Genomic DNA, 14,639 nt, shown 5'->3' on the forward strand with positions numbered 1-14,639 from the left:
AAAAAATGCCCCGCCCCCTAGCGGCCATGTTTTTCAACCAACCAGCACCATTTTCAAACGCGTCCAAGATATTATTGGGATGAATCTTCTGACTAAGTTTCATTAAGATTGAACAATAAATGTTGCCTCTAGAGTGTTAACAAGATTTTACTATAGCCATATAAGGAAAAATGCCCGCCCCTTGGCAGCCATGTTTTTCAAGCAAAGGTTATTATTTGTAAACTCATCAAAGATATCAGTGGGACAAATCTTCCGAGCATGTTGCATGAAGATCGGAACATAAATGTGGCCTCTAGAGTGTTAACAAGGTTTTACTATAGCCATACAAGGAAAAATGCCCCGCCCCTTGGCGGCAATGTTTTTCAACCAACCGGCTTTTTTTTCGAACTCGTCCAATATATTATTGGGATGAATCTTCTGACTAAGTTTCATGAAGATCAGACAATAAATGTGGCCTCTAGAGTGTTTACAAGATTTTACTATAGCCATTTATAGCCATATAAGGAAAAATGCCCCGCCCCTTGGCAGCCATGTTTTTCAAGCAATTGTAACCATTTTCGAACTCATCCAAGATATTATTAAAACCAATCTTCTGAGCAAATTTCACGAAGATTGGACAATAAATGTGGCCTCTAGAGAGTGAACAAGGCAAATGTTGACGTCGCACAACGGACAACGCACGACGGACGACGGACGACGGACAAAAGGCGATCACAAAAGCTCACCATGGGCACGTTGTGCTTAGGTGAGCTAAAAATGACCCGCCCCTTGGCAGCCATGTTTTTCAAGCAAACGTAACCATTTTCAAACTCTTCCAGGATATCATTGAGACCAATCTTCTGACCAAATTTCATGAAGATTGTACAGTAAATGTGGCATCTAGAGTGTTAACAAGGTTTTACTATAGCCATTTAAGGAAAAATGCCCCGCCCCCTGGCGGCCATGTTTTTCAACCAACTGGCATCATTCTCGAACTCATCCAACATATTATTGGGATGAATCTTCTTATTAAGTTTCACGAAGATCGGACATTAAATGTGGCCTCAAGAGTGTAAACAAGGTTATACTATAGCCATATAAGGACAAATGGCCCGCTCCTTGGCAGCCATGTTTTTCAAGCAAACGTAACCATTTTCAAACTCATCCAAGATATCCTTCAGACCATTCTTCTGACCAAATTTCATGAAGATTGGACAATAAATGTGGCCTCTAGAGTGTTCACAAGGTTTTACTAAAGCCATATATAGCCATATAAGGAAAAATGCCCCGCCCCTTGGCAGTCACGTTTTTCAAGCAAACGTTACCATTTTCAAACTCATCCAAGAAACCATACAGACCAATCTTCTGACCAAATTTCATGAAGATTGGACAATAAATGTGGCCTCTAGAGTGTTCACAAGGTTTTACTATAGCCATATATAGCCATATAAGGAAAAATGCCCCGCCCCTTGGCAGTCACGTTTTTCAAGCAAACGTAACCATTTTCAAACTCATCCAAGAAACCATACAGACCAATCTTCTGACCAAATTTCATGAAGATTGGACAATAAATGTGGCCTCTAGAGTGTTAACAAGGTTTTACCATAGCCATATAAGGAAAACTGCCCCGCCCCCTGGCGGCCATGTTTTTTCACTGATCTGGACCATTTTCGAACTCGTCCGAGATATCAATGAAACCAATGTTTTGACCAAGTTTCATGATGATTTGGCAGAAATTGTGGCTTCTAGTGTGTTCACAATGTTTCTCTATAGCCATATAAGGAATACTGCCCCGCCACTGGCGGCCATGTTTTTCAACGGACCGGAACCATTTTTGAACTCAACCAACATATCATTTAGACAAACATTTTGACAAAGTTACATGAAGATTGGGCATCAAATGTGACATCTACAGTGTTCACAAGGTTTTTCTTTTTTTTTGACCTGGTGACCTAGTTTTTGACCCAGCATGACCCAGTTTCGAACTCAGTCGATGTATCAATAAGACAAATGTTCTGACCAAATTTCATGAAGAGACAATAAATGTGGCCTCTAGAGTGTTCACAAGGCAAATGTTGACGGCGCACGACGGACGACGCACGACGGACGACCGACAAACGGCGATCACAAAAGCTCACCATGAGCACATTGTGCTCAGGTGAGCTAAAAAGTAAACTCCTCGAATCTAACCCTTCTGCAAACCATCAAGGTTCAGACCTTAATTCAAACATTATGATAATCTAATAGTGTGTTTATCAAAATCGCAGTGAAAAATGGACAACGCTATGTCCATGCTGCATGAAGCGATGCTCCTCTTACTGCATCTGAACATTGTTAATAACGAAGTGAACAGTACATCATATACGGAATTAAGACCATGAACGTGATTTGATAGGCCGTTTTTATCGCATTGTTAACCAAAATGGATGGTTTTAAGTCATGAAAGATTTTGTCATCCCAGCACACTTTCACTGTACCTTTACCAGAGCTGTCGATAGAGGTCACGAATTCCATGTCGCCAAAATGCTTGGCATATTCGGAAATGTATAACACATATCCATTGTGAATTATCTTTACTTCTTCTTCAGAAAACTCCAACAAGGGACAGATAAATATTTTACCTATAAGAAGCATTTCGCTCGAGTACTTTTTATTGTCGTCATCAGAAAAATATCTATCAAATTTTTGTAAGTTGTATACTCGTTCGAGAAATACGGAATCGTAGTTTGGTCGTAATTTATGAAGATATAACAGACCGCGCACACTATATGACATTAATTCCTGTGTACATTTTATCGACGTATCATTAAATCGGACCGTCCAGATTGAATTTAGAAACTGGTTTATTTGACTCATCAATACGGAGGAATTGTTGGCCTTTAATACATGAAATACGATAGCAAAATAGTCTATGATTACACAGTCGGATTCCGCGATGTAGTTGGCAAACTCAGCTAGAATGTCAATGCTCATTGATGTATCAATGTAAAAGTCAATGCCCTTGAAAAATGGTTCTATACCATTTTTTGAAGTTCCCTTTGGTAAACGAATCGGCTCGGGAATGATGAGTTTAACGAATACCCCAACATTACTGGTGGGCCATTCTTGTTGGGCGTAAACACACTCTCCCTTGCGATTGCGTTCTTGTCCGACAGGGCAATGAATCACCCTGGATCTGTCCCCTTGCTGAAAGCAATACGCCAATTTTAATAACATACGCAAGTTGAAGTGTAGAAAGGAATTAAAATCTAACAAACCCAGTTGTGCGTTTGCTCAATAATCACTTCATTCACACTTTGTAGGCGCAAAAACACAAAAGGGTTTAAGTAAAAACCATAAGCAAGTACAATACAGAATGAGTTTACATATTTCTTTGGCTTATGTTTGAATCGTATTTTGTTATTCGTCACAAAGTACAAAGATCAGTACACAGCGTCATTGACGATGGCAGATTTGCTCGAATGACTTCTGATTTTGTTGCGACGATAAGAAACAAATTAATATTTGAAATGTTATGCATTTTAGTCTAGGACTACATCACATACCTTTAATCCATAAGCTCTAAGTGGCAATACATCCTCATCAAAAACATCGCCCGCCCATTTTGCTAGCGTGGTAAACAGTTTATTTGAAGGATTTTTCAAAGGATATTTGGAATCGTAAGAACAAACTTTGTTTGTTTTAAATTGTTTGTTGCAGATCGCGCAGAAAACGTTTTTGAAATAATAGTTTTTTTGTTTCGTATCGGTATATACATAAACAGAATGAAACGAACTCGAACATAATTCAGCGACACTGTTTTGATCTAAATTAAATTGATGAAGGTACATGGCATCTCTAAAAGCAGATGTGTTCGGACATGAATCTACCGGTGCTTCTTTATAACATTGTAATTTTCTCAACCAGTCCACATCGTCGTAAGGGTATATGAACTGCGCATGACAGTTTGTTGAAGAAGTTCCAAGTCGTATGGCGGACAAGGTGGTGTCAATATCCGACGGGCTTGGGTTGTTGAATACTATGTAAGAATCCCATTCTATACCGTCCTTAACGCCATTGCATGCTGCGCATTGCTTATTGATATACATTTTTTTAAGACTGGGCGAAAACATTGGCAGGAGAGGGCCCCAGGGATTCTGCTGAAGGCCATAGCAGTCAATAGTTTTGTTGCAAGTGGTCACCATGTAAAACGCTACGTAGACATTATCAATTGCAATATTTTGATCGGACAATGGGTATAGACACTCTTCTTTCTCCTTCCGTTCTATCGAGTACACGCTCTTGAAACAGCAGTCTTCGTAGAACTCGCAGCTATCGTCGCAATAGCAATCTTTAAAGCAAGTGCATTGTTTATATTAAGAAATACATTCAAAACTGGTTTCCGGTGCTGCAAAAGTAGCAAAAGAAGCCAACTTAAAACTAAAAACTGCGAAATAGAACTACATGTTATTCAAACATCTTTCATTACCACGTATTGCTATTGATATGCACTTCTCTTGAAATTTAGCATGTTATAGTGTGTCATGAAGACTAATGATCACAGTAGAATGACTGAAATTTATAGTTAGAATTGAATTTTCTTAGTCGATGTCAGTAAAAAATTAAGTCAATTCCTAATATAACATGTTCTTAAAACTGTAACCACGTGAACGTATTTTCTTAATAAATTGAAAAAAACCACAACAACACAATAATACAAACCATCACAGCATGACACCCATTCTGAATTGTTAAAAAGCCTGGCCGTCGTTGATCGGTTCTTGCCACACACATCAGTTCGAGTACAGAAGTTTTCTCCATGAGAGCGAAACAGAGACACGATATTCTCTTCGGTCCAGTTTTTCCAGCTCGTTAAATTGCTGTCAGCCACAATGATTGGAGTAATTGCCGAAATGGTAATGGCAACCAAAACACAGTCTAAGATGTTCATTTTTTAATAATATGAACGTCCATTATAAAATAGTTTCACTGTCTTCAATCACTGAAATGAATAACATATCGTTCCAATCAGTCCAAAAATAAGCAAAAAGGCGAATAGTCAAAATTGAATGATGTACTCAAGGCGCAATATAAAGTATATCATGGCCGTGCTCTGTGAAAATGGGATTTAATGCATATGCGTAAAGTGTCGTCCAAGATTAGCCTGTGCAGTCCACACAGGCAAATCAGGGACGACATTTTCCGCTTTAATGATATTTTTATTATAAAGACAGTCTCTTTTTAGCAAAAATCCAGTTAAGGCGAAAAGTGTCGTCCCTGATTAGCCTGTGCGGACATTAATTAAACCCCCTTTTCACAGTGCGAGGCTCATATCTAATCCTATACGCTTCGTCTTATTTTGAGAATGACTCAAACGAATCTAAATAAGAAGGATAAAGAATGCGCGTAGTGACGAGATGTGTTTTTAAACACAATATATGCATCGGTTAGAATTGTATACAGTCGAAACCCGATGGCTCGAACTCGATTGGCTCGAACACTCCTCGAAGCACCGATTTTTATTGCTATATATTCATATAAATTTCTTTCGGATGGCTCGAATTCGCGAGGGTCGAATTATCGGATGGCTCGAACTGTTTTCTTAGTCCCGGTCACAATTTTCACCCGTTCGTTTGGCTCAACTCGCTTCGGGTCGCATAACGCTGTTTATCGATAAGGAGCGCTTGATTAAAGGTAAGTCATAAGTGCCAACCTCCGCGCAGAGATTTGACGGGAACAAGCATATCGGGATCAAATCCCTGCCTTCATAACCAACCACGTGATGATAGCCAAGCCACGTGGTACATTAATTTAACGTTGTTTTTTTTTTACTTTTTTTTTAAATTTAGGTAATTATTATTTTTTTGTTATGAACCTAAACTTATACCTAACTACCTACCTAGTCCTTGTTGTGCCCGGAGGCACATCGGCTTATTTACTTATACGCTATTTTTAAAAATGTAAAAGAAGGATTTTTGTGTGATGGCAGATATTGTATCACTCTGGATCAGCAGACGATTTATTTCATAAATCAATCTCTGGGTTAATGGTCGCCTTCTTTCGAACTACTTTCAAACGTACAACAACAACAAGAACAGTAGGAGGAAATTTTAATTGCGAAAAGTTGAAAAATTGAGTACATGTGTCACGGTTGTTGAGTGGAATAGTGTTATTTTCAACTGTGTACGAAGCATTTGAACTGGTAGTGGAATAACCGAATTGTTGGTGGAAATGGAATTTAGAAATATATCTAGTAATTCATCAATCGTGTAGAATTATCATCAGCATCATTTCTGTGGAACATTGCAATATTCAAAATACAAGTGTTTCATAGCTATGGTGCTTTTGACATAGTTCACTAACCATCAAGACTGAAATGATTCATGCACATAGGTAAAGTAAATAATTGAATTTGTGCAGAATGTTTATTTTTTACAAATTATTATTTAATTTGACCAATTTATTTTAGATAGATTGCACTGAAACTCAAAGTCTAAAGCTTAGTAAGACACTTAAGCCAGTTTTCTGAGAAGAAACAATACTTGTTCAGAGTATAGCAGGCTCATGCGGCCTCTGGTTCATTTATTTGGCCTCGGCCTTTAACCTGGGTCGCTTTGATTTCAGGTGTTTAGCCCCCATATCAACAAGGCTCTCGACCGTATATGTAGTTTTTTCATATTGTTTAAAGATTTTGAGAACCCTCACTCGGTGCCAGTGGGGATAAAACAGGGACCTTCTTATAGCTAGATGAATGCATCAAATATGCCAGCAACACTTTATAATCAATAACTTTATAATTGATGATTCTGTTCTTTTAACTACATTACTAATTTACCTAAACAATGTGAAACACATTTTTATGCCCCTAAAGGAGGGCATATAGTGATCGCACTGTCCGTCTGTCTATCCGTCACACTTTGCATTTAGGTTTCGAAAAAATGCTCATAACTTCTATGTCGCTTCAGATGTAACATTCATATTTGGTATGCATGTGTATATGGACAAGGCCTTCCCATACACACACAAATTTTGACCCCTTTGACCTTGAACTTAGGGTCGGCGTTTAGGTTTTGAAAAATGCTCATAACTTCTATTAAAGCGTTTATCGGGGGCGTATGTCATCCTACGGAGACAGCTCTTGTTTTTGCTACTGTCCTCTGCACAAAAAATGATATATCTGCATATATGCATCCAACCAAATCAGTAAAACTATTTGTCACTTAATTACAGTAAACTTATTGCATGTTAACTTTTCAACAATATATATATACATGTATATATAATTATATATAACAGATCTTGAAAAAAACACACATCAAACTTCAAATTGTTTTAGTAAATTATAGGCTTTAATTGGTATTGTGACATTGACACCACTCATGCATGCGACTATACAATTATACAACTATGGAACACATTATTTATGAGAAATTCCAATACATCAACATATCGTCTCAGATTTAAGGCAAATAATCTAGTGCTTTTTTGCTGCAATTTTTTCTATTACACATTTTTTCATTTTATGTTATGATTCATTGATCTTGTTTCTTAATTGACCAAGCAATCATGTTAAACTTTTGAAGAAAGATGTTGTCTGATAAATATAGAAAATATAATCACTACAAAGTGAACAAAATTCAGTTGAATACTGTAACCAACAAAGATTTGCCAAAGAGCAATTCAGATCATGATTTAAATTAAATACAAGTAATATGAAAGTCTGCCTATTGGAACCCAGTTAAGACTTATTTGTCAAATCTGCACATTAATTTTCCCTTAGCCATGTAGAATTGGGGACTAAATACCATCAAGTCATGTAAAAAGGAGCAGGGTATAGCACGCTGCTATTGATCTCTTGAGCTTTCACATGAATTTTACGGGTAATTTTCATACAACAAATGATATTATATAGTGTAATGATAAAGCATTATGAGCACAAATTATATCTCTTACTAATGGTACAAAAATCATTTAAGTGTCACATTGCAAAAGAAAATTTATATAAAAAGGTATTATTAATTGTTAAAACGTTATAAAAGGTTATTTCAATTCACTTAAGCATTTAATTACAAGAACAAGTGCATTTTATGTCCATTACAATACATGTAACAGTATTGGCATTGTATTTATCTGCATTTGATGTGCATTTAATACACTTAAAAATGCAGACAAGACACACTTCTTACAGAAACAAATGTATTTTTTTCTGCATTTTTCCTGCATTAATACTCTTCAAGTGTATTTTTTATCATCCCAAATACACTTTACCAGGAAAAAGGTATCTTAAAATGCATTTTTAGTTTGTTTTAAGTATATTTTCAAATGCATTAAGATACTCTTTTCTTTTGCAAAAAATGTTGAACAAAAACTTGAAAATATTTAATATACTAAAGTGTAGTAATAATTTAAGTTTTGTATGAGCATCAAAAACAGTGTCAAATTCATACCAGTGCCTATTTAGTAGCAGTAGGCCTTATATGGTCTACTTGTGGTAGAAATAATGCATTTTGTATAATACAACATACATAAATTAAAAAATATAGCTGCCCATACAGTTCAATACAATGTTCAATTAACTACACTATGCAAAGTTGAAATATGACATCAAGCTTGGAATAATCTTTTCAATAACGAATAATATGCTGTTTTAATTTATAAGTGAAATAGACACTTGCATATAAAATTTGATTTTACATCAAAACTAAATGTTTAATTTAATTTTTAGCTCCACTGGCCAAAGGTCCTCCTGTGTCCATCGTTCATCCATGCATAAACTTTTCCTTTAAACATCTTCTCCTAAACTACTGGTCCAATTCTGATGAAATTTCTTAGGAATGTTCCTGGGGTGAACCTCTTTCAAATTTGTTCAAATTATGCCACTGGGGTTAAATTTGACTCTGCCCTGGGGGTCACAAAATTGAAAATTTGCTTAAATAAGCCTATTTTGTGAAAACTTTCAAAATCTCCCGTCCATAACCATTGGGCCTAGGGCTATCAAATTTGGTATGTATGGACATCTAATAGTCCTCTACCAAATTTGTTCAAATTATACCCCTGGGGTCAAATTTGACCCTGCCCCGGGGGTCACAAAATTGAACATATGCTTATATAGGGTATATTTTGTGAAAACTTTACAAGTCTTCTCGTCCATAACCATTGGGCCTAGGGCTACCAAATTTGGTATGTAGTTGCATCTTATAGTCTTCTACCAAGTTTGTTCAAATTATGCCCCTGGGGTCAAGTTTGATCCTGCCCCGGGGGTCACAAAATTGAACATATGCTTATATAAGGCCTATTTTGTGAAAACTTCAAAAAAATTCTTGTCCATAACAATCCGGCCTAGGGCTATCAAATTTGGTATATAGTGAAATCTAATAGTCCTCTACCAAATTTGTTCAAATTTAATCCCTAGGGTCAAATTTGACCCTGCCCCGGGGGTAAAAAAATTGAACATATGCTTATATAATGCCTATTTTGTGATAACTTAAAAAAAATCTTGTCCATAACCATTAGGCCTAGGGCTACACAATTTGGTATGTAGTGACATTGTATAGTCCTCTACTTAGTTTGTTCAAATTATGCCCCAGGGGTCAAATTTGACCCTGCCCCGGGGGCCACAAAATCAATTATATGCTAATATAGTGCATATTTTTTGAAAATTTTAAAACTCATCTTGTCCTTAACCATAAGGCATAGGGCTACCAAATTTGGTATGTAGTGACATGTTATAGTTCTCTACCAAGTTTGTTCAAATTATGCCCCTTGGGTCAAATTTGACCCTGCCCGGGGTCACAAAACTGAACATACGCTTATATGGGGCCTATTTTGTGAAAACTTTAAAAATCTTGTTGTCGATAACCATTGGGCCTAGGGCTACCAAATATGGTATGTAGTGACATCTAATAAACCTCTACCAAATTTGTTTAAATAATGCCTCTGGGGTCAACTTTGACCCTGCCCCGGGGGTCACAAAATTGAATAAACGCTTTTAAAGCGCCTATTTTGTGAAATCTTTAAAAATCTACTTGTCGAAAACCATTTGGACTATGGCTACCAAATTTGGTATGCAGTAAAATCTTATAGTCCTCTACCAAGTTTGTTCAAATTATGCCCTTTGGGTCAAATTTGATCCTGACCCGCATGTCACAAAATTGAACATTATATACGCTTATATCTTGCTTATTTTGTGAAAACTTAAAAAATATTCTTGTCCTTAACTCTAGGACCTAGGGCTACCACATTTTGTATGTAGTGAGATATAGTAGTCCTCTACAAAGTTTGCTCAAATTATGCCCCTGGGGTTAAATTTCACCCAGCCCAGAAGGTCACAAAAGTGTACATGTGCTTTAATAGGGCCTATATTTAAGTATTTGCACATGCAGAGAAATTTGTTTCAGCCTTTTTTCAGCAGTGGAGCGATAAAGGGCCATCATGGCCCTCTTGTTTAAATATTCAAAAAATGAAACCGTGTTCATGCTTGCATGAACACAGTTTATAAATGCTGTCAGAATAATAAAATATGCAATTACTATACATACAAATGCCAGGGAAAAGTGCTTTTTGTACTAAAAAATTGGAATGAATATTACAATAATACATTCTGAATACTTTAGTATGTAATTAACAGTTTTGTCTGAGAAAATCACTAAATGTTATATATTTATTCAAATTCACATAAATCATATTTAAAAAACACATAATTACTTCAAATCCTTTCACACAATACTGTAAAAAATGCACAGTTTCTGATTGTTATTGATTCTTTATTAATTTATACATGTACCATTTTTTAATCTTGATGCATCCTCAATTGTATAATGCACATCTTAACCTGTTTTAACAATTATAATATAAAGATTAAGGCTGACTCAGTAAAATAATATTCCATGATTTCTGCAGTACTTGCAGACAAACTAGGAATACTGCTGTGATATTATCTATCTATCTAATGGGATATTAATTTGGCTTCAATAGAAAAAAATCAAAGCATACACATGTATAAAATGTGTATGTATATATTAGTTAAACTTAAATTGATTGACCATCGATAAAAAGATATTATAATAAATGTATATATATATATATATATATATATATATATATATATATATATATATATATATATATATATATATATCCTTGTAAAACTAAAAATTAAATATGTATGTTTCTATTACATCATTTAGGACTTTTATTTTCAGACAAAGTAGAGTGAAGCTTAAAACAGTATCCAATTGCAACAGTCAATTTTGGGAAAATCAACCTTATAATTATTTTCTGTGTTGGCCAATGTCATAATTGGTATAAAATGTATATTGAACTGGAAGTTTTCTTTATTTTAAATGATAACATTTGCTTGGTCAGCCATAATTGTCACAATCAAGTGGTCTTTTTACACTGTAGTTTTCACACTGACTATGGGTTTGTTCTGAAAATGAGCCACACAAAGTATCGTTGGGGAGATGAGTTGTCAATTTTATGTTTATCAGTCTTTCATAATCCAGTATACCTGTAAAAAGGGAATTTGTAACTAATAGGGGGCCTAATCACACAATATACACAATTAAAATTGTATGCATTTATATTTATTTAGTACTGCACATTAATCATTTTCCAAAAATATGTAGCAACATTACATTATATAATGCTGCAATACTAAAGTAATTTACTAATTAAAGGTCGCTGATGTGTAATGGATGTGGTGTCCACCTAATGATCTGGAGGTCACTGGTTTGATCCCCAGTGTGGGAGCATTCTTAAGAAATCTCCAAGAGACACCCAAGTACTGGTTCTAGGCCCAGGAAACGAACTCAAGAGCATTTCACATACATGTACGTAGTTAGTACTTTAAATTAAATCGAACTAAAAATGGGTTAAAACTAACAACTGAAACCCTTATTAATACATTTTATTTTGAATCAAGCAAATGTGCAAATTCATTAATAATAATGAGTAAAATTTAAAAATTTTACTTTAAAGTAATCATGATAATTTACATCATTTTCAGAATATTTAATGATGATAATGATACAATTATATATTCCCTAAATGATAAAAATAAAACATGTAATGTTAATTTATGAAAAAAACGTTTTAATTTAATCAATATCATGGTAATGACTACTACATACAGGCAATTAGATCAGAAACGTGCATTAATTATATTAATGAACAACCCAGACATTTGTAGTGATTTATGGTCACTATTTGATTAACGTTCTATACATGACCTGTCATAAAAGGTATTTTTTAGCCAGTACTACAATCGGCAATGATAGTCTGTATTGCATACATATTCCAACGTCTATTATCGATTCGCTTCCTCAAACTGAACACATATTTAATGTTTACATCGCGAAACTTTTGGTTTGGTTGGTTTTGTAAACACCGTAATTTCATCTTAAAAATTGGATGATAGGGTGATTAAATAATAATGGAAAAGTAAATCACTTGGATAATAGGTCAAAATGCAACACAAATGAACGTTAATAGTGCTAATAATATCAAAGTTTCGGTAAAAAGTTTGGCGCTAGTTCAACGCGCATCGTATACAGCCTCATAACAATAGACTGACAACCTTTTGGGTAGTAAAGTAGTAATAGAAGGCAATATGGCGACCGTTAGCCACGAGGCCTATCTTACGGAGGAATCCGAGATAGCCGATGTATCACGATTGATATTGTATGTGAGAGAAAGGAACGACAACTCTGCGTGGAGATTGCATAAGTGCAAACATGTCATTAACTCAATGGTTAATTGATTGAGCAAAAGATAAAATCGTGCGTTCTTTTTGTAAACGCAGTATTATTAGGGCTGGGATGGCTACATCACATTATACACAATGTCAACTTGATCGAATAGAAAGCGTTGTAAAAATCGACAACTCATGAACAAAACACATCCTGACTTGATGTTATTCTTTAAAAAAGGAAGCGAATAAATAAATACATGTAGTGCTGTTTAATATTCAGCGATGTGTATATAGTGATTATGCATGTTTTGTTTTACTTGCTGCTTCTAACATGTAAATTGTGCTGTAAAAACGTGCCGATATAATATACATTTAGTATATGATTTTTATTTTATTTTATGTGTAACTGTTTTAAAATATTGATTCATAACAAAAGTAAGTATACATGTATATTTGGTTCTTATTGATTCAAATGTAGAAAATAGAAAGGAGTTTAGGCAGTATGAACACTCTTCGACTGGTGATGTAAATCTATTGCAGATTCATTTTAGTAAACATAAGTGTATTAAAAATCGGATTGCTCGAATTCCAGATGGCTCGAACTTGTGTTGTCGGTCCCGGCGAGTTCAAGAATCCACCATATAATAACTTGTATAGTACTTATTGGTGTGTAAATATCTTCCTAAAATAAAATACAACATCATGCATTGCTATAGATCGCTTTAACATGTACGATATTTTATTAAAGGGGGCCTTGTCACAGATTTTGGCATATTTTGAAGTTAGTCATTTAATGCTTTATATTGATAAATGTAAACATTAAATTTTAAAAGCTCCAGTAAAAAATCAAAAATAAAATTTAAAAAAGGAAAAAGTAACCCGCAGCAGGGCTCGAACCAGTGAACCCCGGAATCCTGAAGCAAAAACGCATTAGCCAACTGAGCTATCCTGCCAAGCACACAAAAGATGCGTATTTTATACGTTATATAAGCAATCTTCGTAGTTTCACAAATTTAAACGACAACAACAGAACTCTCCAAATTATTCAATCGTTTCGCGTTGCAACGCTTTATAATGTTTAGGTTTTTAAATCGTCAAAAGATGCATATAATGGCTATATTAGACCATGGCAAATGTTCAGTAATACTGTTTCCTCACAAATATCATAACTAAACCGAAAATTTGTGAATCTGAAACAACTTTTTTCAATTTTGTCAATTTACCAAACCGTGAAAAGATCCCTTTAAGGATTTTATTTCATAGTTTTACGGAATTAAATGTGTATACCATGTTCGAAGTGGAATCTTTGAATATAATACATAATGCATATAACACACTCTTGTGAAGAAGAACGGAGGCATTTGTCTAATGAATTTATAAAACATCGACCTTATTATAACAAAATAATCTTGAGAATCTTGAAACCCGCATCCGAGAAACTGTAACTGAGTGGTATAATTCCTGGTGTAATATTAAACACTCCAAGCGGATGTTTCAAAATTTTAGTTCCGATTATTTGCATCTCAATTCAATTTCAGTGGCACTCGTTTCATTCATTTTTTATTATGTGTTCTTATTTATTTAGAAACGTTATTTTTAACCAAAACTTAATTATAAGGTCGCGGCTGTAGTGCAATTGGAGGCAACAAAAAGAAAGATTTCTACCCAGGAAAATGATTCTACGGTGATCAAATGAAAAATAAGTTTAAATAAGACATTGGTTTAGGTAAAAACTGATTTATTAGATATATTTTTTAATATTGCTGGTTTGAATTTCTACATTTGTTTTATATATATATTTTTTGTGTGATTTATGTTAGGATGACTATAGTCAATTGAATATATGTTTTGTGAAAAATATTATGCCAATTAATGATGTTCATAATTATTATATCATCCATGATTTGTTTATGCAATAATTATTTTTTCAATTTAATCAAATGTATAAAAAGTGAGAATACAATTGAAGTAGCATCGATCGTGCTATATA

At 34.7% G+C, this 14,639-nt stretch overlaps 1 protein-coding gene across 1 annotated transcript in view; it reads left to right on the plus strand.

The window, feature by feature from the left end:
• The window catches only part of LOC127838027 (crystallin J1A-like), a 59,735-nt gene that overhangs the window by 34,667 nt on the left and 10,429 nt on the right, over nucleotides 1-14,639 (plus strand). The gene's annotated exons all lie outside the window — the stretch shown is intronic.

Source organism: Dreissena polymorpha, chromosome 7 (genome assembly GCF_020536995.1).
Source record: "Dreissena polymorpha isolate Duluth1 chromosome 7, UMN_Dpol_1.0, whole genome shotgun sequence".
NCBI lineage: Eukaryota > Metazoa > Mollusca > Bivalvia > Myida > Dreissenidae > Dreissena > Dreissena polymorpha.